This window comes from Vicia villosa, linkage group LG5 (assembly GCF_029867415.1).
Source record: "Vicia villosa cultivar HV-30 ecotype Madison, WI linkage group LG5, Vvil1.0, whole genome shotgun sequence".
Classification (NCBI taxonomy): domain Eukaryota; kingdom Viridiplantae; phylum Streptophyta; class Magnoliopsida; order Fabales; family Fabaceae; genus Vicia; species Vicia villosa.
Window position 1 is genome coordinate 150,509,619 of NC_081184.1, and position 24,248 is coordinate 150,533,866.

Below are 24,248 nucleotides of genomic sequence, written 5' to 3' on the forward strand. Positions count from 1 at the left end.
CAGGACATGAAATCACAAAAGATGATTGGTTCGTCTAGTGAAATCTTAATGCATTGCTTCTACTTCATAATAAAGGGCATGAAATAAGCCATTATCCTAATTTTAATTAGGTTATGTAAGTAATTATGATAGGAATTAGTTTTCTTATTATGATAGTAGATATACGATAATAGAAATTGAGTTCAGTGTTTTAAAAACTGGACCGGACCGGACGGTCGGACCGAGAACTGGCTAGGTAACCAATCGGATTTAATAGCTGGATCAGATATGTCATTGAACCGGTGTGAACCGGTCAAAATCGGTGTAAATCGCTAAAATTAGAAAAATCGACGGTTTTTCTGTATTGGCGGTTTAAGTGCATTTTTTTTATATATATTTTTTGTTTTAAAAAATTAAAACTGACGTCGTTTTGATTATTTTAATGAAAAATTAAAATTAAAAAAATAAAAAAATAAAAAATATGTTGCAGATGCTGTTGATTTTGTTAACGATGATTTTGATATTGAAGAATGAGATTACAACATTGAAACAATTTTTCCTTTCTTGAAATTAAATTTTGTAGACAATGAAATTATTTTGTTATAAATTATTCAATTAGATTATGTTGTGATTAAGCTTTGTTTGCAATTATACTTTCTAATTTTGTACTATTTTATTATGTGTGATACCTATATTTAAAATTTGAATTTAAATTATAAACTTGTGAATTTATTTATAATATGATATTTTCAAAAAAATTAAGTGTTAGTTATATTTTGTAGAGACTGAATCATGCGGTTCCTCATGTTTTATACATATATAATCTTTTTATAACGTTCAGTCTATTCAATTGAGTTATCCGGTTTAACCCGGTTTAGTCATGCGGTTCGACCAGTAATCCAGTGATTCGACTAATAAACCGATAATCCTCACCGATTTGATGTCCAATCCGATTTTTAAAACACAGATTGAATTTAGCAGATGTTCTATTAATACAAAATGCTTATTAAATAAAAGGACAAAACTTATGTATAATTCTTTAAATGTGGATCTTAATATTCTCTTACACCTATACAAATTTCTCCTATTTACACTCATTAAATAATATTTAAATATATTTATCATATTTTTTATTGAAAAATAGTAAGAAATAAGAGAATCTATAATATAAGAAAATTAATGGTTGTGGAAAAGTCCAAAATACCCCTATTTGATTTTTTGCCACCACATTAAATTTGTGGTTTTTTTGGTCTATGTACCATAAAGGTCTTAATTTTATTATTAAAATAATACAACTATTATATTTTATCAAACTTATCAAATCTCTCTCTATTCTCTATTTTTTTTCTCTTTCATCACTTTCTCACTTCTTTCTTCCAAAAAAAAATCTATCAATCTATAATATAAGAAAATTAATGGTTGTGGAAAAGTCCAAAATACCCCTATTTGATTTTTTGCCACCACATTAAAATTGTGGTTTTTTTTTGTTTTTGTACCATAAAGTTCTTAATTTTATTATTAAAATAATACAACTCTTATATTTTATCAAACTTATCAAAATATTTTTGATCCAAATATTTTTGTAAATGATAGCTAAACAATGAAGTCTGTATACGGAAAAAATCTATTATTGATTTAAATATATTTATATACGAAAATAATATTTATGAATAAATATTTTTAATCCAAAAATGGTATACGGGAAAAATCTATTATTAATATAAATATTTTTATATATGAAATAAACAATTATTTATCTAAATTTTTATTTTTTTAACATTTTTATTTAAAATAAATGATGTATCCAAAATTCGCATAACCGAATAAAACCGTGGGTATGCACGGTTTTTTTTACTAGTTATCTTTAGAAAAAAACATTAAACGGGCGCTAAAGTGCAATTAGAATAAACGACCCGGTAGAAAATAGAGATTTCTATTAACCCTTTACATTTGCAGAAGAAAATACAAGAGAAGATCGACAACAAAATCTCTCACAATATAGGTATACTATCGCAAATTTATACTATCTGAATCGATTCATCAACGGATGAATACTGTGTGAATCAATTAACCTGTTGTTGAGCGCTTTGTGAATCGTTTCAACTTCGCCTAAATTGACTTCAGAGTTATTTCTCATATCAATCAATTTTGTTAGTAGTTTATGAATCAATTCATAACTTTGAAAAATGATATACTTTCTATGTAGCAAATAGTGTGTCTTGTACCGACACTGACACTTGTGATTATATTTAATTTTTTAAATTATTACTGGTGTCGTGTACGGGGTGTACCTCTTTCATAAGATATTTTGTTTTCACTAGAATCTAAATTGATTTTACTTATGTTATCAGATACTGAGAATGTTCAGCTCAATACCGTGTGCTTTGTACATAGATTCGTGACAGGGGAACTAGAGGCTGTGGGCGTGGAAGACCTCTGATGAATTGGGGACTCTATTGACAGGTTTTCAAAATTTTCCCTATTTCTCATGCATATCATGATGATGATACTTATCATAACATAATGAATCATGTTACTTTCTAAATTATACAACATTATCTTTTGAATTAGATGTTTCCAACAAATATAAATCTGAATTCGCCTTTATTACCATATAGCTTGGGAAATATATGCTTTGAGTCATTACAAATTGAATATAGAACTCTTTTTTATTACTTGAGCTAAACAACTCACACCCAAAGTACAAGTATACTATTTTTACATTTGACTTGTCATGTACACAAAACATTGTTTAGAGTTCATCCATATTTGCTGAAGAGAAGGTTTTTGCTTGGGGTCCATTTATTAAAGAAACAATAGGTTTTGACTTTTGACTTCTCCTTGATCAAATTGATGACCAAGAATAGAATTCGATAAACAACAATCATTCCAAACATGATAGCAAGATCAACCCACTTAGAGTGACTCATTTGCACATGCCATGTATCACTTAGTATATCTCTACCACTAACGGTTATCGTACCTCCATCTTGATGCCAAACAAATGTTAAGCCTTCAAATTCATTCTTGAATGATCCTTGAAAAGCATATGTCAGGAAGGAAATGTAGTAGCAAGGGTACTTCCATAATAGATTTGGAAGATCGTTAGGAAGTCGATAGAATCCAGCTGTTAAAATCGCAAGTCCTTCAAATCCACCAGCAACGATTACACCCATCACATAATTTGAGAAGATACTCCCCACCACCATCATAAGGCTCTCAACCCACATCATAATGGCAAATAGGATAGAAGCAAAGTATAGATATTGCTCTAGTCCTTTGTGTAGTCCAGAAAGGTAACACACTATTACTCCGGAAGTGAGAGAGATCATTAGCATGTAAGGAATAGCAGATAATATGTTACCAATGAGAAAAGCAGCAATGCCATAGTGCCCATTCATTCTCTCTCGCTCAAACAGCTAATATGGTGGAATGAAATCTTTTAGTTAGGCATGAAAACATTATTGCATATGCATTTGTACCCCAAGCAAGTTACACACTTTACAGTGTAAAGTGAGTATTATCGACAAGTGATCAACAAATCAAATATGAATATTGCTCATGCATCATAATAAACCTTGAAAGTGTGCAAAAATCAATGCACTGAAACTTCAATTACAATAGATAACAAGTTTACCTTCATTTCCTCTACCAAGGGAGAGAATCCACCAACAAGTGTCATGAAAGTCACGACTGACATAAAAAATGAAAGTAGCGATCCTCTGACCTAAAGCATGCCACAAACCAGAAAACAATTACAGTTCAAATTTATAAATCACACGGAATGCTGGTAATGTATTCTCTAACATACTTTTTTTAACACTATTCTTTACAGGATGCAATTGACTCTGGTTCCACTAAATTTTGTAGGTTCTATATTAAAATTAGCGGAACTTTAGAGAATATGTTTCAAGCATTTTCATTAAATTTAATAGTGATGATTGTTTATATCATATCATTAATAGTTATTTGTCTTTTAAAGCATGCTTTCATAATCATTTCGTATTTTACCTGAATAGATCTACTACTTGAGCCAACATGATAGAAGATAGTGCCCAGGCTTATAGCTATTGCAATAAAGACAACAAGACGTAACCAGTAGTTGGTGATGTCACGATACAATTGCAGGGAAGATCTTTTTATAAGAACCATACATTGACTCAGAAATGGAGCGTGCGTCCTCCTATTCTTCTTGGCACCCAAATCCTAGTATGTACAATTTCATTAAGCAAAACATTAAATCTTACAGTTTAGGTGGGTTCTGCGGTGGACCACCTTGATAAGTGAATATGGTGAATCAATACTTAAAAATCACTTTGAAACTCTAACTATTATCGACAGCATCCATTGGAAGTAGAAACTCATGGTCCTCCATATTGTATTTGTTTTCCCTTTTATTTTTCAAATCGACACTGATCAAGCCAATGTTTTAGTCACGGGGATTAGAAGACGAAAATCTCTACTTACAGAATATGACGATTGTTGTCGTTGGAGTTTCAAATCACACTGAGCCATCTACCAAAGTGATCTACAGCAGAACTTGTCTCATTGTTGTTTTTGAAAAGTATGTTGTATTCTGTATTTTTCTAGTCTAAATTTAATTTTAGAATTTACTATGATACTTACACATTCACTTATTTTTGTCACTTCAATCTGAACTTGACTTTTCATTTCGGACGCTTTATAAGAATTTACGAGGATACCATTTGCTTCTTCAGTAATAACTCCTTTACCAGAGCCTTCTTCAGTGTCCTAAAAATGAAGTAGATTAATCCATTATGTTTCAGTTTTTTCAACTGTTTTGTGCCTTCTAATCTAGAGGATTTTCGATTTTGTATTTATATAACTGTAAATTATCATAATATACAAATTAAATTAGCGACGGAAATTTAGAGAAGGAAAAAATGAAATCAATCTTTAATTCTGCTAAACTCCGATGATAGAAATTAGAGATGCATTTTATCTTTTCAATACTTAATTTTGTTACCTAATTCTATTTTATTATATTGTAGTGTATAATACCTTTTAAGTTCCCAATGCTTTCAAATACAATATTTAGACTCAGGTTTTGCATAAATACCTGTTCAAAGTCTTTGTTTATGATCCTTAAGTAGTGATCAGAAGGATTGTAGAGAGTTGGGCAAGGGAAACCATTTGAAGCAAAAAACTGCACTGAATCAAGTTCACCGTATATGTATTTTGTCAACTTGAGATCAATATATGGTACAACAATTTTAGTTTCTAACCTGATTTGCTTCAGAAGCTGGACCAAAATAGACTGTCTCTCCGGAAGAAAGAAGACAGAGTTCATCAAAAAGTTCAAAAACTTCACTACTAGGCTGATGGATGGATGCAACAATTGTCCTTTGAATACCATCCCTCAAACGTAAACTTGCAATTCTACTCATAACATAGTAGGAAGCTGCACTATCAAGTCCACTCGTTGGTTCATCAAGGAAAAGAAGTCTAGGGTGTGTTAGCATCTCAATGCAAATGCTCAGTCTCCTCTTTTGGCCTCCACTTAGGCCCTTAGAACCATACCCTCCAACCCTTGTGTTAATAGCATCTTGCAGGCCCATTTCTCTTAGTGTGATATCTGCTTGTATCTTCTTTTCTGCTATGGACATTGAGTTTGGAAATTGAAGCTGAGCTGAGTAGTATAAAGTTTCACCAGCTGTTAAATTTGACAGCATAGCGTCATCTTGTGTTACATAGCCCTGAATATTCACGGGGGTAAAAAAGGTCAGTAACAGAAACTAATCTATCTACTTTCTAAAGCAATTATTTTTCTCTACCAAAATATTGTTGTTTTCTTAGGACTTGTGTAGTATTCAGGAATTTAGTCTTACTGATGTTCCATAAGCCAGTGTTTGTTTTTTGCCATTGATTAGAATCTTCCCTGATTGCTGTACGTTTGATCTCAATCTTCCTGCAATATTGCTCGAATCATATTATAATTGAAAGGCAGTGACTTAGTGGTTCTAATACATACAAGTATATAAGAATAATATGGTATGAGACTCATACTCATTGGTCACACATGCATGTAAATTGCAGTAGAATACTATAGTACGGATCTTATCACCTGCTAATGCATCAAGGAGGGTTGATTTTCCACAGCCTGAAGGGCCCATTACAGCCAAAAGCTTCCCTGGCTGGGCATAACCTGTAATTCCCTGCAGAATATGTTTTTTATTCTTTCCTTTTGTAACGATGGCTTCCAAATTCTCCCATGTCACAGTAATGCAACCTTTTACTCCATCATGACCACCCATGTCAACTCCACTAATCTATGCGCATCTTGCATCAATTACAAATGGTTATTTATGGATATGTTTCTGATCAAAAGATAACATTGTATTGTGAAGGAAGTTGTTCAACTAAATAGTTAAATAGATAAATACATTGTCAATAGGAAATATATCATTAATAGTTTCCTATTATATTTTGTATAATTCAATATCAATTACAGATAGTTATTTGTGGATAAGTTTCTGATCATAAGATAACACATTTATGTAGTGTGAAGGAAGTCTTTCAACTAACTACATAAATACATCAATAAGGAAATCTGTTGTCATTATTAGTTTCCTATTATATTTTGGATAATTTAAGAAGTTACTAATTGTATATAATTTTTTCGTTTGATTTCGTTATAGTTTTCCTTTCTTTTTTTAATGTTTAGTTATTTTAGTCCTATCCATATAATATTCAAATCCGAATATATCTGTCAATTTAAAACTTGAACGGGGGTATCACCAAAAAAAAAACTTGAACGGGTCAGAGCACTGGTTCAGTGATTGAACCAGTGGGTCATTTATTGGAGTGCATGACTATTGATCCGGTTTATATTTACAAAACCTGAAAAAAATCTTACCCATAATATTTATATTTAAAGTACATATAATGGTAAATTTATTTTATAGGTATTGAAAAACCAAAATATAACCAATTACTATTGAAGTCGAAGTTTAATATTATTAGTATATATAACTATGTATGATTCTTTCCTTTTGTAACGATGGCAGTTGTAGAAGCGGTTTACATGTCTGATCGGACTGGTTATGTGTTTGGTTCTTGGATGGACCGATTAGACCGGTATGCTTTTTAAAACTATGATATTTGTAATTAGTAGTGATGATTATCTCATTAATCGTAGTTATTGAGTCAGCACTGTTTATGGAGGCATAGAGAATGAGAGAAGGCATCAAGGCCAAATTTCATTTTGCCATCGTATCAAGAGCTCTTGAACAGTCCTCTGGTCTTGTTTCAAAAAACATAATAGTACGCCCACTACTGCAACAGTAGTGGATGTTACTCTTCTTTGTTCCTTGTGCAACAGTACTGTGTGATCTTGTTCTGGTCACTTTGTCTTGTTATTCTCATCATTTCTGGTCTTAAGTTTCTAGTTTGTAATATAATTTTTTCTTCTTTTTTGCGGTTCTTGGTCCAACTTTGTCTCTTGTTCACTGGTACGATTTAGGTTCAACTCAATATTTTTGTGCATCAATTGTATATAGGTTCATGGCAAGGGGAAGGGAACTAGAGGCTGGGGGTGTGGGAGGCCGGCCTTGGTGATAAAAGCTTGGGAAGTTGTGCATATTTTATTGCCAGGTTGGTCAAAATTTTCCCTGTCTCATAGATGTCATTGTGGTGATACCAATCATAACATAATGAAACATGTTACTTTCTAAATACACATTATCTTTTTATTTAGATGCTTCCAACACATATAGATATGAAGAATTTGCCTTCATTATTGTAGAACTTGAGAAATTGTTGCTGTGTCATTACAAATTTAATATAGCACACAAAATACAAGTATGATATTTTAAGGTACATTTGACTTGATGTTTGTTTTCCATGATATTGTCATATCCCGTATTACTTGGGATTCAACCATATTGGTTCTACATAATGTTTTTGCTTGGGGTCCATCATTTTATGGTAGGACTAGGAAGAGTAGGTTTTGACTGCTCCTTGACCTTAATGATGACCAAGAATAAAACTCGATAAACAACAATCGTTCCAAACATGATAGCAAGATCAACCCACTTAGAGTGACCCATTTGCACATGCAATGTATCAATTAGGAAATCTCTACCACGAACAGTTATGGTACCTCCATCTTGATACCAAACAAATGTTAAGCCTTCAAATTCATTCTTGAATGATCCTTGGAAAGCATATGTGAGGAAGGAAATGTAGTAGCCAGGGTACTTCCATAATGGATTTGGAAGATCATCAGGAAGTCGGAAGAATCCAGCTGTTAAAATTGCAAGTCCTTGAATTCCACCAGCAATGATCACACCTATCACAAAATTTGGGAAGATACTGCCCACAACCATCATAAGGCTCTCAACCCACATCATAATGAAAAATAGGACAGAAGCGAAGTATAGATATTGCTCTAGTCCTTTGTGTAGTCCAGAAAGGTAGCATACTATTACTCCAGAAATGAGAGAGATCATTATCATGTAAGGTATAGCAGATATTATGTTGCCAATGAGAAAAGCAGTAATGCCATAGTGCCCATTCAATCTCTCTCGTTCAAACACCTAATATGGTGGAAGGAAACTCTTTTGGTTAGAGATAAAATAATAATTTAAATATGATTTTTATCTTTAAAAAATAAAAACCAATACAGTCAAATTCAAACCAAAACTTTGTACGTGCTACACTCATCAAGTGGCAATCGTTCAATCCTGTCTGATTTGCTGTGATTTTGACTGGATTAGCATAACATAATTAGGGGGAAATTCTCCTATTGGTGGTCCAAGAGTGTGATTGGAGAACTACAACCATGTTTTCTATGAAGTTGACATTAAGTGTGGTACCTTAGAAGGATGGAAAGGCTGCCACTATTCTGTCACAATACTCTGATTGGTGCATTAATTATAAGTGACATGATGCAGGGCTGGATAGGATGGTGTAACCACAATGGCTGCATTTTCACTAGGCAAGGATAGTTTGATGGAGCCGACAAATCAACAAAAGCAAAACAAAAGGAAAGTGATGGTTAAGGATGGAAGTGCCCGTTTTGTGAGGAGCATCATCTTCTTTGGCGTTACTGTGACAAATCGGTATTGCTGTGACATAGAGGGTTGGAAGAGCAACCCACTTTTGAGTACATAGCGAGTATGTCAACAATTGATTAACAAATCAAATGTGAATATGTGCATGATGATAAATCATGAATTTTTGTAATAACAATCCTTGATTTACTCTATTTAAACTTTATTTACCATAGATGAATCAGATTCTTTTAGAATTTGGACACAATAGTACTGTTAGAGTTTAATGTAGTGAAGCTTCAATTACGAAAGATAACAATGTTACCTTCATTTCCTCAATCAAGGGAGAGAATCCACTAACAAGTGTCATGAAAGTCACGACTGGCATCAAAACTGCAATTAGCGATCCTCTGACCTGAAACATGCCATGTACAAGGATACCTTTACAGTTCAAATTTATAAATAACAGGGAGTGGTGTTAATATATTCTCTAGTATTGATGATTATTTATTTATATTGCATAGTTAGTAGTTATTTCTCTTGCAAATCATGCTTTGATTATCATTTTGTATGTTACCTGAATAGATTGATTACTTGAGCCGATGCGATAGAAGACAGATCCCAGGCTCAAAGATATTGCAATAAAGACGACAAGACGTAACCAGTAGTTGCCGATATCACGATACAATTGAAGGGAAGATCTTTTTATAAGAACCATACACTGAGTTAGAAATGGAGCGTGGATCCTCCTATTCCTTATTACACCCAAATCCTAGTACGTACAATTTCACGAAGCAAAACGTTAAACTTCTAGTTTATTTGGGTTCTACTGTTGCCTCCTTGATATGAGGTTACGGTGAATCAGAACTTAAAAATCACATTGAAACTTCAACGACTATTGATAATGCCCATTGAGAATAGAAGTTCTCGGTCCTCTATGCTATATTCATTTCTAGAATTTATCAAAACAACACTGATAAAGTCAGTGTCTTAGTCGTGAGGACGAGGAGACAAGAACTTCTACTTCTGGAAGCAGGTGTTTATCGTCGTTGGAGTTTCAATGGTTTTTCAGGTACGAGTTCACAATGAGCCATCTACCGAAGTGATCTAGAGTAGAATTATGCTCATTATTGGCTTTGAAACATACATTATATTTTTAGTTTACCTAGTCTAAGTCAAACTTAGGAATATACTATGATACTTACACGTTTGCTTATATTTGTCACTTCTATCTGAACTTGACTTTTCAAGTCAGATGCTTTATAAGAATTTACAAGGATACCAATTGCTTTTTCAGTAATAATTCCTTTTTCAAAGCCTTCTTCAGTGTTCTGAAAACAAAATAGATTAATCCATTATGTTTCAGTTTTTCAACTGTTTTGTGCCTGCCTTCTAATCTAAAATTCCCATTGCTTTCAAATATACACTTTTTAGAGTCAGGGTTTGCATGAATACCTGTTCAAAATCTTTGTTTATGATCCTTAAGTAGTGATCAGAAGGATTGTAGAGAGTTGGGCAAGGGAAACCATTTGAAGAAAAAAACTGCAGTGAATCAAGTGTCACTATATGTATTTTGTCAACTTGAAATCAATATGTGCTACAAGGATTTTAGTTCATAACCTGATTTGCTTCAGAAGCTTTACCAAAATAGACTGTCTCCCCCGAAGAAAGAAGACAGAGGTCATCAAAAAGTTCAAAAACTTCACTACTAGGCTGATGGATGGATGCAACAATTGTCCTTCGAATACCATCCCTTAAACGCAAACTTGCAATTCTACTCATAACATAGTAGGAAGCCGCACTATCAAGTCCACTTGTTGGTTCATCAAGGAAAAGAAGTCTAGGGCGTGTTAGCATCTCTATGCAAATGCTTAGTCTCCTCTTTTGGCCTCCACTTAGGCCCTTAGAACCATACCCTCCAACTCTTGTGTTAATAGCATCTTGCAGGCCCATTTCTCTGAGTGTGATATCTGCTTGTCTCTTCTTCTCTACTATGGACATCGAGTTTGGAAATTGAAGTTGAGCCGAGTAGTATAAAGTTTCACCAGCTGTTAAATTCGACAGCATAGCATCATCTTGTGTTACATAGCCCTGAATTTACATGGTGTCAAAAAGGTCAGCAACAGAAACTAATCTATCTGCTTTCTAAAACAATTATTTTTCTCTATCAATAGATTGTTGTTTTTTCTATGACTGATGTAGTATTCTAAGTATTTTGTCTTACCGATGTTCCATAAGCCAGTGTTTGTGTTTTGCCATTGATTAAAATCTTCCCCGATTGCTGTATGTTTGATCTCAATCTTCCTGCAATATTGATTGAATCATATTATAATTGTTTAATAACTAGCTTCCAATCACATTAAACTACAAATAACATATATGCTATTAGAAGTGGTTATAATTCATAAAAGATACTAATTGGTCACACGCGCATGTAAGTTGCAGTAGAGTACTATAGTACTGAATAATCACCTGCTAATGCATCAAGGAGTGTTGATTTGCCACAGCCTGAAGGACCCATTACAGCCAAAAGCTTCCCTGGTTGGGCATAACCTGTAAGTTCATGCAGAATATGTTTTCTATTCTTTCCTTTTGTAACAATAGCCTCCAAATTCTCCCATGTCACAGTAATGCCTCCCTTTTCTCCTTCATGACCACCCATGTCAACTCCACTAATTTGCGCCATCTTGCATAAATTTCAAATGCTTATTTATGGATAAGTTTCTGATCATTATTATTTATTTTCAATTCATGACAACAGACTATTATTATTATTATTATTTTCTGCTCATGACTATTTACAATTTTTGACTTGAAAATGAAATAAAACTTGTGCTGGATCGATACTGTTATTTTAACTATTGTTTCCACTTCATCTGTTTGTACTTAGACCTAAAACGCAACCATAATTTCTTCTAACTTTTTGTAACCAAGTCACCACCATCACTTTTTCTTACTTCTTATAATAGCCAAGTCACCAATTTAAGCCACGTAACATGTAGAAACAATATAAGTTAAAACAATTGTTCGAGTAAGGTTGAAATTTCAAAGGAGGATTCTGCCAAAGAAATAATCAAAGGAGAAACTCATACTTTTATAAAGCCACTCATTTTCCTCCATGCCTAACTAATTAATGGTCATGAGAGGATTGCAAATGCTCAATCACAACCCGTTAATAGCGGAAGGTCAAATTTTTTTATAAAATGTTCTTAGTATTTCACTCTTTTTTCAAAACATATGTGTTCTTCGTTTGTCAAAACATATGTCATGTTTTGTAAAATTGTCTGTTTTATTAACACTTTGAAAATACAATTGTAAGGAAAACATCTAAATTTAAAATAATTGAATTTTTATTTTCATCAAATAAAAATCAGACAAACGCAAAACACCTGAATATGAGATTGTAAAATCTTTCTTAATCTACATAGTTTCGCAAAAGTCATGGAGGGTTAGATTGTTCGATTAATAATTGAATTAATTAAATATAAAACAATATAATGAATTATTAAAAAATTATATTATGATTACTTGTTATAAAATATTAATTGTTGATGATTAATTGATTGAGTTTTGTGTCTGAATGAGCTATAATGGATTGAATCATTTAGTTAAGTTTCATGAGATGTTTTTCCTCACCCATTTAGTTATTTAAGTGTTACTTCGTTAAACAATATATATAATGTTCTAAATGACAAATAAATCTCCTCAATTTTTGTGAAATATACAAATATAAGAAGGGTGTGAGTATCATTTTATCGGGTGAGTCTAATTTCTGGAGAATTTATATTGTCATCCCTAAATTATGCATGACATCCCCAAATCTATCAAAACACTAAATTGTCCAACCAATTTTTATTATCATATTTTCACAAATTTAAGGGAAGAATCGAATTTTTCAAATTCTCTGACGATACTGAAAATTTCGAAGGTGTACCGAAAATTTGACGAAAACAAATAAGATTTACAATATATTGTGAAATTTTCGAAATATTGTACCAAAAATTTCAAAATTTCTGGTATTTTCTACCAGAAATTTAAAAATTCTCGGTATTATCATTTACCAATATTACTCGGAAATTTTGAAATTTTTGATGCGTATTATCATACCGGAAATTTTGAAATTTTTGGTATTTCAATTTTTTTTATAAAAAAAGAAGCTATTTTCCTTATATATTTAAATTTTGCAGTGAGGACCAGAGGCAAGAACGGTTCTATTGCGGGACAGACCATTAATAGAGTCGGTGCGGTTGCTCGATGCATTCAGGATCCTTCAAAAGTGTCGACAAAATCTCAACCGTTAAAAAATCTGATATTGAAACATACTGGAAATGTAAGTTCTATCGAAAATTTCCGGTACTGAAAATTTGATAGAATATACCGAAAATTTCGTCCAAAAATTCTTTTTATCTCTTCAGAAATTAAATTGGAATAAAAGAATTGAAGAATAATATAATTTGGAGGGGGCAGATAAATTCCCACTTTCTCTTACAAATAAGAGCGGGTAGTATAGTTGTTATAAGAGCGGGTAGTATAGTTGTTTTAAAAATAAAAGGAATATGTGCACGTCTATTAGATATATCTTATGGATGTTGATTGTAATATTTTTAAAGAAAAAAAGTATATATTATCCAAAATCGCGCTCTATATGTTATTGACATCCAACCCTCGTGCAAATATAAATTAGCACCCTTAATAACATTCTTGGGAAAATATATACTAATTGGCACCAGGGCCGGTCCTGAGTTTTTAGAGGCCCGGAGCAAATAATAAAATGGGCCCTAACAAAAAAATGAACAATTAATCAAAACTAGAATCGTCTCATAAAATTATTTTTCATAATTTTTGTGTGTAAAATTTATTTATTTATCGAGTTTTTATCATATATGAGAATTATTGGATCAATCATATTTGTCTGTTCACACAGATAAAAAATATATAAATGTACAAATAATATTCACTTGCATATACAAATAGTCTTAGTACAAAATATATTAATATATGTTTTTTCTAATATATATCTTTAAATAATACTTAAATTTTTAGGATATATTTTTAAAAGAATACTTAAAATAATTTTACTATAGTTATATAGAAGTATATATAAAAAGGTGTGAAATGGTGGAACAGTAGAGTAAAATGTTGGATACGGATGGTTTGAAACAATTAATTGAAAAAAAAGTGAACAGGATTCGAGCACACTAGTTGTTGGTATATGAGAAAATTCTTTTCCGCTTGGCTATATTGAACAGAACAATAACTATATACAACCTTAACATATTTTATATTTTTAACACACCCAATCTATAATTTGAGGCCCCTAAAATTTTGAGGCCCTGGGCTGTGAGCCTGCTTGCTCTGGCCCAGGGCCGGCCCTGATTGGCACGTTGGATGTGAATATTAATCATGTAACGTCTAAATATGAATTTATTTATTAAATTTCTGATCAAATAATTAAATCAGTTTGTGAGATTGGAGAGATGAAAAGAAGATTTTGGGAGATGGATTTTAGAACATTGAATTTATTATGAAAGAAAGATCAAAAATAAAAAAGAGAGAATTGAGATTGAAGCTAGCCGTTGTGGTATTGAGTTTAGATCAGAAATAACATAGATTAATTATACATTAGCTTTTGAAGGCTTTGAGTGGGCTTTGGAAAACTAAGATTTCAAGTAAGTGTTTAATTTTTAGTTGGAGACTTCTCTTAGATAGATTGCCTTCCAAAGTTAATTTGGCTAGAAGGAAGATTTTGGTTGATCCGTCGGCTTTGTTGTGTCCGTTGTGTGGTTTGGAGGAGGAGACTTCGGAGCATCTTTTTGCTTCTTGCACGGTTTCTAACCAATGGTGGATCTTGCTTTGTGGTTGGCTCCGGTTTGATGTGGCTTCCTTTTCGGGTACTCTCTTTGACCGTCTTTGTCTTTTGGAGTCCTTGTGTAGATTTAAATTCAAAACCCACACTAGATGGCTTTTTGGTATGGCTTTTTGTTGGGGGGTTTGGAAGTGTAGAAATGAGGTGGTTTTTAATAATGTTGTAGTGACTAATGTTGATGTGTTTGGGATGATTAAAGTTCTCACTTGGGAGTGGTTTCTTACTTCATTTAATGGTAGAGACTCTATTATGTGGGTTGATTGGTGTAATAATCCGGGTTCTTGTTTATGATTGTTTAGTGCTTGTGGGTTGGTGTGGTCTTTTGTAGGGGGTGAGAGTGTTTTTGCTTCTTTCTCTTTTGTATCCATGGGTTAGCACCCCATGTGCTTGTTATATTTCATCTTGGCTTATCAAAAAAAAAATTAACTAGTTTTTTAAAATAGTAACTTTCTAACAATTTTTTGAAAACCTGTTACTAAAAAAGGAAAGTTTGTTATAAACTGCAAGTGGTCTTGAACACACCATCACTTTAGTGCTTTTATGTTTTATTTTTTCAACACTCTCCCTTAAACTTAAGCAATTGAATTTGTAGCTAAAGGTTTTGCAATGAAATATCCTAGTTGCTCTTGGGAAGGTATATGCAACAATTTCAACATACTTTGTTGGATTTTCTTTCTTACTAGAATGATAATCAATATTAAGGTGTTTTGTCCTTTCATGAAAAATAGGATTTGATGCTATGTGTGATGCATTTTGCTCATTCTTGGAAGAAAAATAAGAGGATTCTGAGTCCGCCTAGAGTATAGCTTCCAGCTCGGCTAAGCAAGGACTCCAACCTTCCAATAATTTTTTTTTATTTGGGAAGTCAAAAGTATCATTGATACCTCTTCATCTGGAGAAAATTCTTGATGTAAAAACACAGATACAAAAGGATCCTTGTAATACTTTATTTTGTAAGAGCTCATTCATGCTTTACCTCTTCACTCCCTATCGACTAGAGCATAAAGGAGTGATCCCTGTCATCCATATTGTGAAGGTTGTCACAATACAGAACATGTGGATTGAAGCATGTAATGTGTGAATCTCTTAGAATGTAGAGGAGTCAAACCAATTCTTATGTGGCTGATTCAAGAGCTCTACACTCTACTTCAGAAAAGACCTAGATATTGTTTGTTGCTTCTTTGCTTTTCAAGATACAAGAGATGAATCAATGAAAAAACAATACACCTTGATGTGGATTTCCTTGAATTAATGCATCACATCCAATTTGAATGAGAATACCTTATAATTTGCCTATTAGAATATATAGAGAATAACAACCCTCTGCTAGGATTTGCTTCAAATACCTGATGACTCTATAAGCTTTCTGATAGTTCAATTGAGTAGGATTTTGGAGAAATTGACTCAATTGTTATGTTGCAAGGGTTATGCCCGACCTTGTATTATTCAAGTATACCAAACTACTAATGAGTCTTTTGTATGAGGTAACATCTTCAAAAGTTTTGCTTCCTTCTTGATGCAATTTTGTTGACAGATTCAAGGGTGTAGGAACAAATTTTGATGCTAGTAAACATGTATCCTTTAATGAATATAGGCAGTACTTTCTTTGTGAGATAACAATTTCTTTCTTTGAATGTGCCACCTCAAGGCCAAGGAAATGTTTCAGGACTTTTGGATCCTTGATTTTGAAGTTGCTATCAAGAATGCATTTGATGTTGTCAAACTCAAATAAGCTTTGACTCCTTCAGGGTATCCCATGAACATGCTATCAAGAATGCATTTGATGTTGTCAAACTCAAATAAGCTTCATTGAAAACTACTTCTCGACTGGTGATACACCTCCTGTGACCTGGCTTTAGGCACAATAGCCTATAAGCTTTGACTCCTTCAGGATATCCCATGAACATGCATTTCAGAGCTCTAGGTTCGACATTGTCTTGTCTAATGTGAGCATAGGCTACGCAGCTAAATACTCTCACTTTGTCGAGATCTGGTGGATGTCCCGACCAAACTTCTTCAGGTGTCTTCATATCTAACGCTGTCAAAGGACATCTGTTTATCAGATATGTTGCTTTCGAAACAGCCTCAGCCCAGAACACCTTCTTTAACCCCGCACTAGTCAACATGCATCTGACTCTCTCCAAAATAGTTCGATTAAATCTTTCAGCCAAACCATTTTGTTGTGGAGTACCTGCAGTAGTTCTGTGCCTTGCAATACCAGAGGCAGCACAAAAACTGTCGAATGGCTCATTGCAAAACTTAAGGCCATTGTCGGTTCTCAACCTCTTGACCTTTCTGCCAGTTTGATTTTCAACCAGAGTCTTCCAACTTTTGAAATTCTCAAAAGTTTCATCCTTAGTCTTCTGGATGAATACCCATAATTTTCTGGAATAATCATCTACTATGGATAGAAAATACCTTGCTCCTGAATGTGATGGACACCTTGCAGCCCCCCAAAGATCAGCATGGATGTAATCAAGGGATCCATGTGTTCTTTGTTTGCCTTTGTTGAACTTCACTCTGCAAGATTTTCCAAGTACACAGGGTTCACAAAACTTCAGCTTTTCGACTTTGTCTCCACCAAGCAGATTTTGTTTCCCAAATTCGACCAGACCCCTTTCACTGACATGGCCCAATATCATGTGCCAGATTTCTGTCTTCGACAAAGGTTTCGTGGATGCAACATTTGTCGAACCACTTACAACTTCAGCCTCAAGGGTATACAAGCCTTGTTTCTTCACGCCTCTCAAGACTTCCTTCGAACCCTTCATGACTCTTAGGATACTTTTCTCTCCTTGGAAAACATATCCTTTCTTGTCGAATTCATCAAGAGAAAGTAGATTTCTTTTCAAATCAGGAACATACCTGACTTCAGTCAACAACCTTATTGACTCATCATGGAGTTTGAACCTCACAGATCCAACACCTGCAATCCTGCAAGCCTTGTTGTTTCCCAGCAATACTGATCCACCATCTTGATCACATAATTCATCGAACAAGTCTTTATAAGGCTGATTGAACTTCTTCAAAGGTCAGGGACTCCCTTCCATACAGGAGAGTTTCTTTGAAGTGAGCATGTGATCGAGGCAAAGCGCACAATAGTAACAACGCTTGATCTTCATCATCGATCTTTACATCGATATTTTCAAGATCAAGAATCAGCTTGTTGAACATATCCAACTGCTCAGCCAACACTTTGTCTTCAACCATCTTGAATGAATACAAAGCCTGCTTCAGGTAGAGTCGGTTTACCAGCGATTTGCTCATATACAAACTTTCAAGTTTCGCCCATAACCTTGATGTCGTCGTCTCCTTTGATACCTGTCTGAGAACCTTATCACCAAGTCTCAACAAAATTATGATGTGTGCCTTCTCGATCATAGTCGTTTTCTCCGCTGCCGTTAATGCATCATTCATGGCTGCCTCTCCCTTCAACGCTTCCAAACAACCCTGCTGAACCAGTAGGGCTTTCATCTTCAAGCGCCACAGATCGAAATCATTCACTCCAGTAAATTTTTCAATCTCATACTTTGTTGACGACATCTTCTCCACACTCACCGCACCAATTTGTTGTGAAAAACGATGTCAAGAACAAAATATAATAGGGAATTAGGGAAGAAAAGAAGAACACAAGAATTGGTTATAACTGCTATTCTTTTACTTTCTCTTAAAGCAAGATTACAAGTTTACAAGAATAACAAATAACCTCTCTCACCCTAAATTAGGATTTGCAGCTTAGCAATGATGAGAGACTAGTATGCTATTTATAATAAAACCTAACATACTAACTAATAGGCTTTTCCACAAGGCCCATTACACAAGCCAACTTAATAAACAAGCTCACTTAACAAATTAGGGTTTAAACACTAAACCTAATTTAACATGCTAACAACCCTAGCATCTTCGACACAAGCATGTGAACAACCTTCGACTTCATGCTTAATCCTGTCGAACCAAGAAACTATCCTTCGACCATACTAGAGTTCGATCCAATATCTCACAGTTGTAATATATGAATCTTGTGACTAAAGTACTAAATAATATGTAAAAAGAAGACAAATATTTAAAAGAGTGAATAGAAGAAATTAGATAGAAAGTATATGATAATTTCCTTGAGCAGTTTGAAGTGTTGCACACATAATTTTTCTTTGAACAATTTGAAGTGTTGCACACATAATTTTTTAGATGAAATGTTAAGTGTCTTTGTGAATAAGTGTCTTGTTAATGACTGGTTTCTTGACCAATATTAGAAGGGACGTTATTGTTCGAGTGTGTTCTCCGAAATTGTGTACCATGTCAATAAATAATGCCACCTCAACATAAATCTATCTACTATCAAGCTATTAAAAAATAAGTCCATCATTCTACCCAAATTACCCTTTTTGTTCCAACAATTTACAAAGCAAAAAAGACTAAATTGTCTTTTCATAATCCAACCATTTTATTCAACTTCCAAACAAACCAAAATGCAACACATGTCCCCAATCTTTCACTTTTCAAATTATCATTTTCTTTTTCTCTCTCCAATATTTTCACTTTCATTTTAATATTCTCTCTCAATTTTCTTTTTCTTTTTTATTTTTTAAACATAAATTAATTAATAAATTGAATTAACATAATTATTAAAAAATATTATTTTCAAATGTCAAAATTATTCATAATTATTAAAAAAAATATTTTCAAATGTCAATATTTCTATTTTCTCACTGAAAACTATCAGCAAAATACATATTTTATTTAACAATTGTTTTTATTTGAGACACAAAATTCTTATTTTCAAATGTCAAAATTTTTATTTTTCTCACGGGCACTATCAATAAAATATCTACATGTTTATTTAAATAAAATCTATATCATGATAAATAAATTTGTAACGGAACACGGTTAGTTAAATTCACGCAATTCTTTTTATAAATATTGCTTTCAATATGCATTTGAGTATAAAACCACCATACAAAATTATTTTAACCTATGCAAATGCATGAATATCATTATTTTTTATACAATTATATTTATCATTTAATATTATAAATATCTAAACAAATTATATATATATATATATATATATATATATATATATATATATATATATAATATCAAATAAATGTACTCGTGCGGCAGTACGGGTGATTTACTAGTTATGGATGTGGTTTACCGAATTATAAAGAATGAAAACTTTAAGAGAAAAAAAATAGTTTAGAAAAGGGAAGCCAATCTCGCAAAAACAACGATATTTAAAAGGCCAAAAAATAACTTTAGCCATATATAATGAGAAACACTCATCCCATCTCACCATTTGGGATTCTCGCATATGCGTTTTAAAAAGATTATTTGTTTTTAAAGGTGTATCTTCAAAAACATTCTTTTTTATTTAAGGTTCATTTGTTCCGTAAATGTATATACGAAACCTTTTCCTAACTGAATTATTTTAAAATTTCCTTCAACATTCACTAGTTTAAACTACTTCCGTAAATATAACTCTGAAAAAAATTAAATTTGGACAAAAAAATGTGCTTTATGATATGTATCTCCGAAAATAGAAAACATAATGAAATTGCACTAAATACTTAAGAGTATTATGAGATGAATTAAGATATCGTCTATATAATTGCTTTATTCGAATTTTGGTTGTTCAATTCTGAATTACATAAAATCGATGTCCTAAAAGTTGGGTTTAATTAAATTTCAAAAATAAAATATGAAAATATCAAAACAACTTTCACGTAGGGAATTTTTTGCGATGGACTCCAATCCTCTGCTAGGGTTTGTGAGTTCTCATGCAACGGCAACAGGCAATACTAATCCGACAAGCGTGGAAAAGAGTACGGCGGAACTGGATCTCCATGAACGAAGCACCAAAAAAGTCAAAGAAGGGGTGGGCCAACTGGTTGAAAAAGGCATCTCGTTCAGAGATATCATGGCAGGGAATAGTGGAGACGTTATGGAGGATGATTCTGAGATGGAGCAGGAAGGCAAGGGAGTTAATGAGGAAGAGTATGGGGAAATCAGGGTGGAGGAAGAGCTGATAGGTGGATATGAATGCCCTAACTTTGTTTTCTCGGAGAAGGAGGAGAAGAGAATTCAAAGACCATGGAAGAGAGGTGTGATAGTCAAACTGTTAGGGAAGAAAATTGGATATAAGGCTCTCGAGAACAGACTAAACCAGATGTGGGTACGTAAAGGCATCATTAGTATCATTGATCTGAGCAATGACTACTTTCTTGTGGCGTTCTCGCATGAAGATGATAAGAAGGCGGCAATGCTTAATGGGCCGTGGTTCATTTACGATCACTATCTGACGGTTAAAGAATGGAGGCCGAATTTCCAACCGGAAATTGAATCCATTAACGAAGTGGCGGTGTGGGTTAGAATTGCCGGATTACCAATAGAGTACTATGATGCTAGGGCATTAACATGTTTTGGTAATCGTATTGGTAGGACGGTGAAGGTTGATAAGACAACAACGAAGCAGGAGAGGGGCAAGTATGCGCGTATCTGTGTTACGGTGAACCTGGCGAAACCGCTCCTTGCTATGTTGAGGATCCAAGGAAGCTGCTACAAGATTGAATATGAAGGTCTCCACTTACTTTGTCTTGTTTGTGGTCGGTACGGTCATTACAAAGAAAGCTGCTCGGTCAATAGCAAAGGGAAGAATTTGTCAGGAGAAAGTAGTAATGGAGAGAGACATGGAGGGAAGGAAACTACAGGAGATGGAGGCGGTCATAGAGAGCATGAGGTGGAAAATGGCCCTTGGAAAATTGTTCAGAAACAAAGAAAAGGGAAGAAACCGGCGGATGGCCGGAAAAACACAACTCCGACGAACTTTAATGGGAAGTTTAATGCTGGGGGATCCCGTTTTCTAATTTTGGAAAATGAGGATAATGAAGATAATGCTGGTTTTATTACTAATCAAGACAAGAATAATCTCAGTATGGATAATGATGGGACCATAATGAAGGTGCATGAAAACCCCATTATGGCCAAGGTTCCAAATATAGAAGAAATAAATAAGAATAATGATGGTGCTGACGTGGAGAGTACGAAGGAAAAAAATAAAGAGAAAATACTTGATTCCCTCATGAGTTTGGAGATTAATGCTGGGGCCCAGGAGTCAGAAACATTTGCGATTGGTCAAAGGCTAGGTTCGAAGAAGAATAAACCGAGAATTAAAAATAAAAATCTTTCTTTGGCAACACGTGGAGGTATACAATTAAAGGAGAAAACAGGAGGAATCAGTAAATCAGGTGTGGAGGATATGTTTGTTAGATTCAAACCAGGGGATATAAAAGAGACAGAGACATATGATCTCTTTAGTTTAGTCAGAAGGAACACAAAGGAAACATGTGAAGAGGAGAATGATGTATTAAAGAAGAAGTATACCATTGCTCACAACACAGCAGAGATGGAGGACCTTGGTGCGAAGGAAGGAGATATTGAGGTAGATGAACCACCTGATTTAGAAGGAGCCAGACTCAGTAGTTTTTCTTACCCAATGAGAGAAACTCAACTAATGAAACAGTCTGAAGAGCATTTAGAAGATAGTGGAACAAATGCTTCCGCTTTAGTGGAAGAGAATGTCGAAGTAGTGAAGGAAACTCCTTGATTGTTGGAGGCCCCATTCTGTACTTTTGTCTTTATGATGTGTCCAAATAAAAGAATCATGTGTTGGAATTGTAGAGGAGCAGCTAATAAAGCTTTTTTCAGATACTGCAAACAATATCTTGATATGTATAACCCTAGCATATTGGTGATCATGGAGACTAGATGTGATCCGCTAAAACTTAAGAAGACGATGATGAAACTTGGTTTTGACATGATGAAGAGCTCTGATAATAGAGGATTTGCTGGTGGTATTGTGTTAGCATGGAAGTCTAATAATGTTCAACTGCATGTGCATGACATTAATAGCCAATTTATTCATGCCAAAGTTTGCATGGAATACGTGGATGATTGGTGGTTAACGGCTGTCTATGCGAGCCCTAACGATAACTGTAAGAAGTTATTATGGGATAGTTTGATAAACATTGCGCAAAATGTTACAGGAGGATGGATGATTGCCGGTGATTTTAATGACATTGATAATGTAAATGACAAGAAGGGTGGATTACCAGCTTCTATTCAACGTTGCCATAGAATGAGGGATAGAATTGAAGCCTGCAATATCAGCAACTTTGATACGCGAGGGCCAAAATTTACTTGGAGAGGTCCAATATTCCATGGGGGGCAACGAATTTACGAAAAACTTGATAGAGCCTTGAGCAATGACGAGTGGAAGTTCCTATTTCCTAATGCTTACGTGCAAGTGTTGGTGAGGGTGGAGTTCTCCGACCATCACCCTATTCTCATAAATCTGCATGAGGAGAACCGTGTGTATCAGAAGCGGCCGTTCAGATTTGAGTCTGCATGGCTCATGCATGATACGTACGAAAAGATGCTGAAAGAAGTGTGGAAGAAGGAGCAGCCTCTGATGTCTAATCTTAATAGTATTGTGATTGGTATTGATAAGTGGAAATTTGAATCTTTTGATCAAATCAGAAGAATGAAGAGGCTAGTTTTAAGAAGGTTAGATGGAGTCCAAAGAAAGCTGCAAATGAGAGATAATTACGGGGGTATGAGGAAGCTGGAAAAGCAGCTGCAGAAGGAGCTTAGTGACATTCTGAATAAAGAGGAAATGATGTGGTTTCAACGTTCTCGAACGATGTGGTTGGCAGATGGCGACCGTAATACAAAGTATTATCATATGAAAACTTTGGCTAGGAGGAGGAAGAACAAAATTATAACTCTCAAGGATGAGGATGGAACGTGGATTAGTGAGCATGATAGTTTGAAACAGCATGTTACTAAGTTTTATAAGAAGCTTTTTACTAGATCTCAAGGCTTGTGCAATTGGAGTCAATCTGCTATCAGTTTTCCTCGCCTGGACCAAACAGATATGAATATGCTGAGTGTGGATGTTAGTGAAGATGAGGTTAAGACAGCTCTTTTCTCCATGAAGCCTTGGAAAGCCCCAGGGCCAGATGGGTTTCCAGCCGGATTCTACCAGAAAGCATGGAATACAGTGGGAGCGGAGCTAATTCAGTTTGTGAAAGATACTTGGAAGAATCCTAGTAGTATGTCTGACTTTAATAAAACCGATATTTGTCTCATTCCGAAAGTGGATCACCCAACGAGTGTGGTTCAGTTCAGACCTATTTCTCTCTGCAATACCAATTATAAGATTATTAGTAAGGTGATTGTTGCAAGGCTTAGACCGCTTATGTCTCATATTATCTCCCCGTTGCAAACCGGTTTTGTTCCCGGGAGATCCATCCACGAGAACATCATCATTGCCAAAGAGATAATGCATTCTATGCAGAAGAAGAAAGGCAAGAAAGGGTATTTTGCCATTA

General features: G+C 34.1%; 1 pseudogene; it reads right to left on the reverse strand.

Annotated features, from left to right (window-relative positions):
• Positions 1-2,575: 2,575 nt before the first annotated feature.
• Positions 2,576-11,820, reverse strand: LOC131605731 (uncharacterized; annotated as a pseudogene).
• Positions 11,821-24,248: the final 12,428 nt, after the last annotated feature.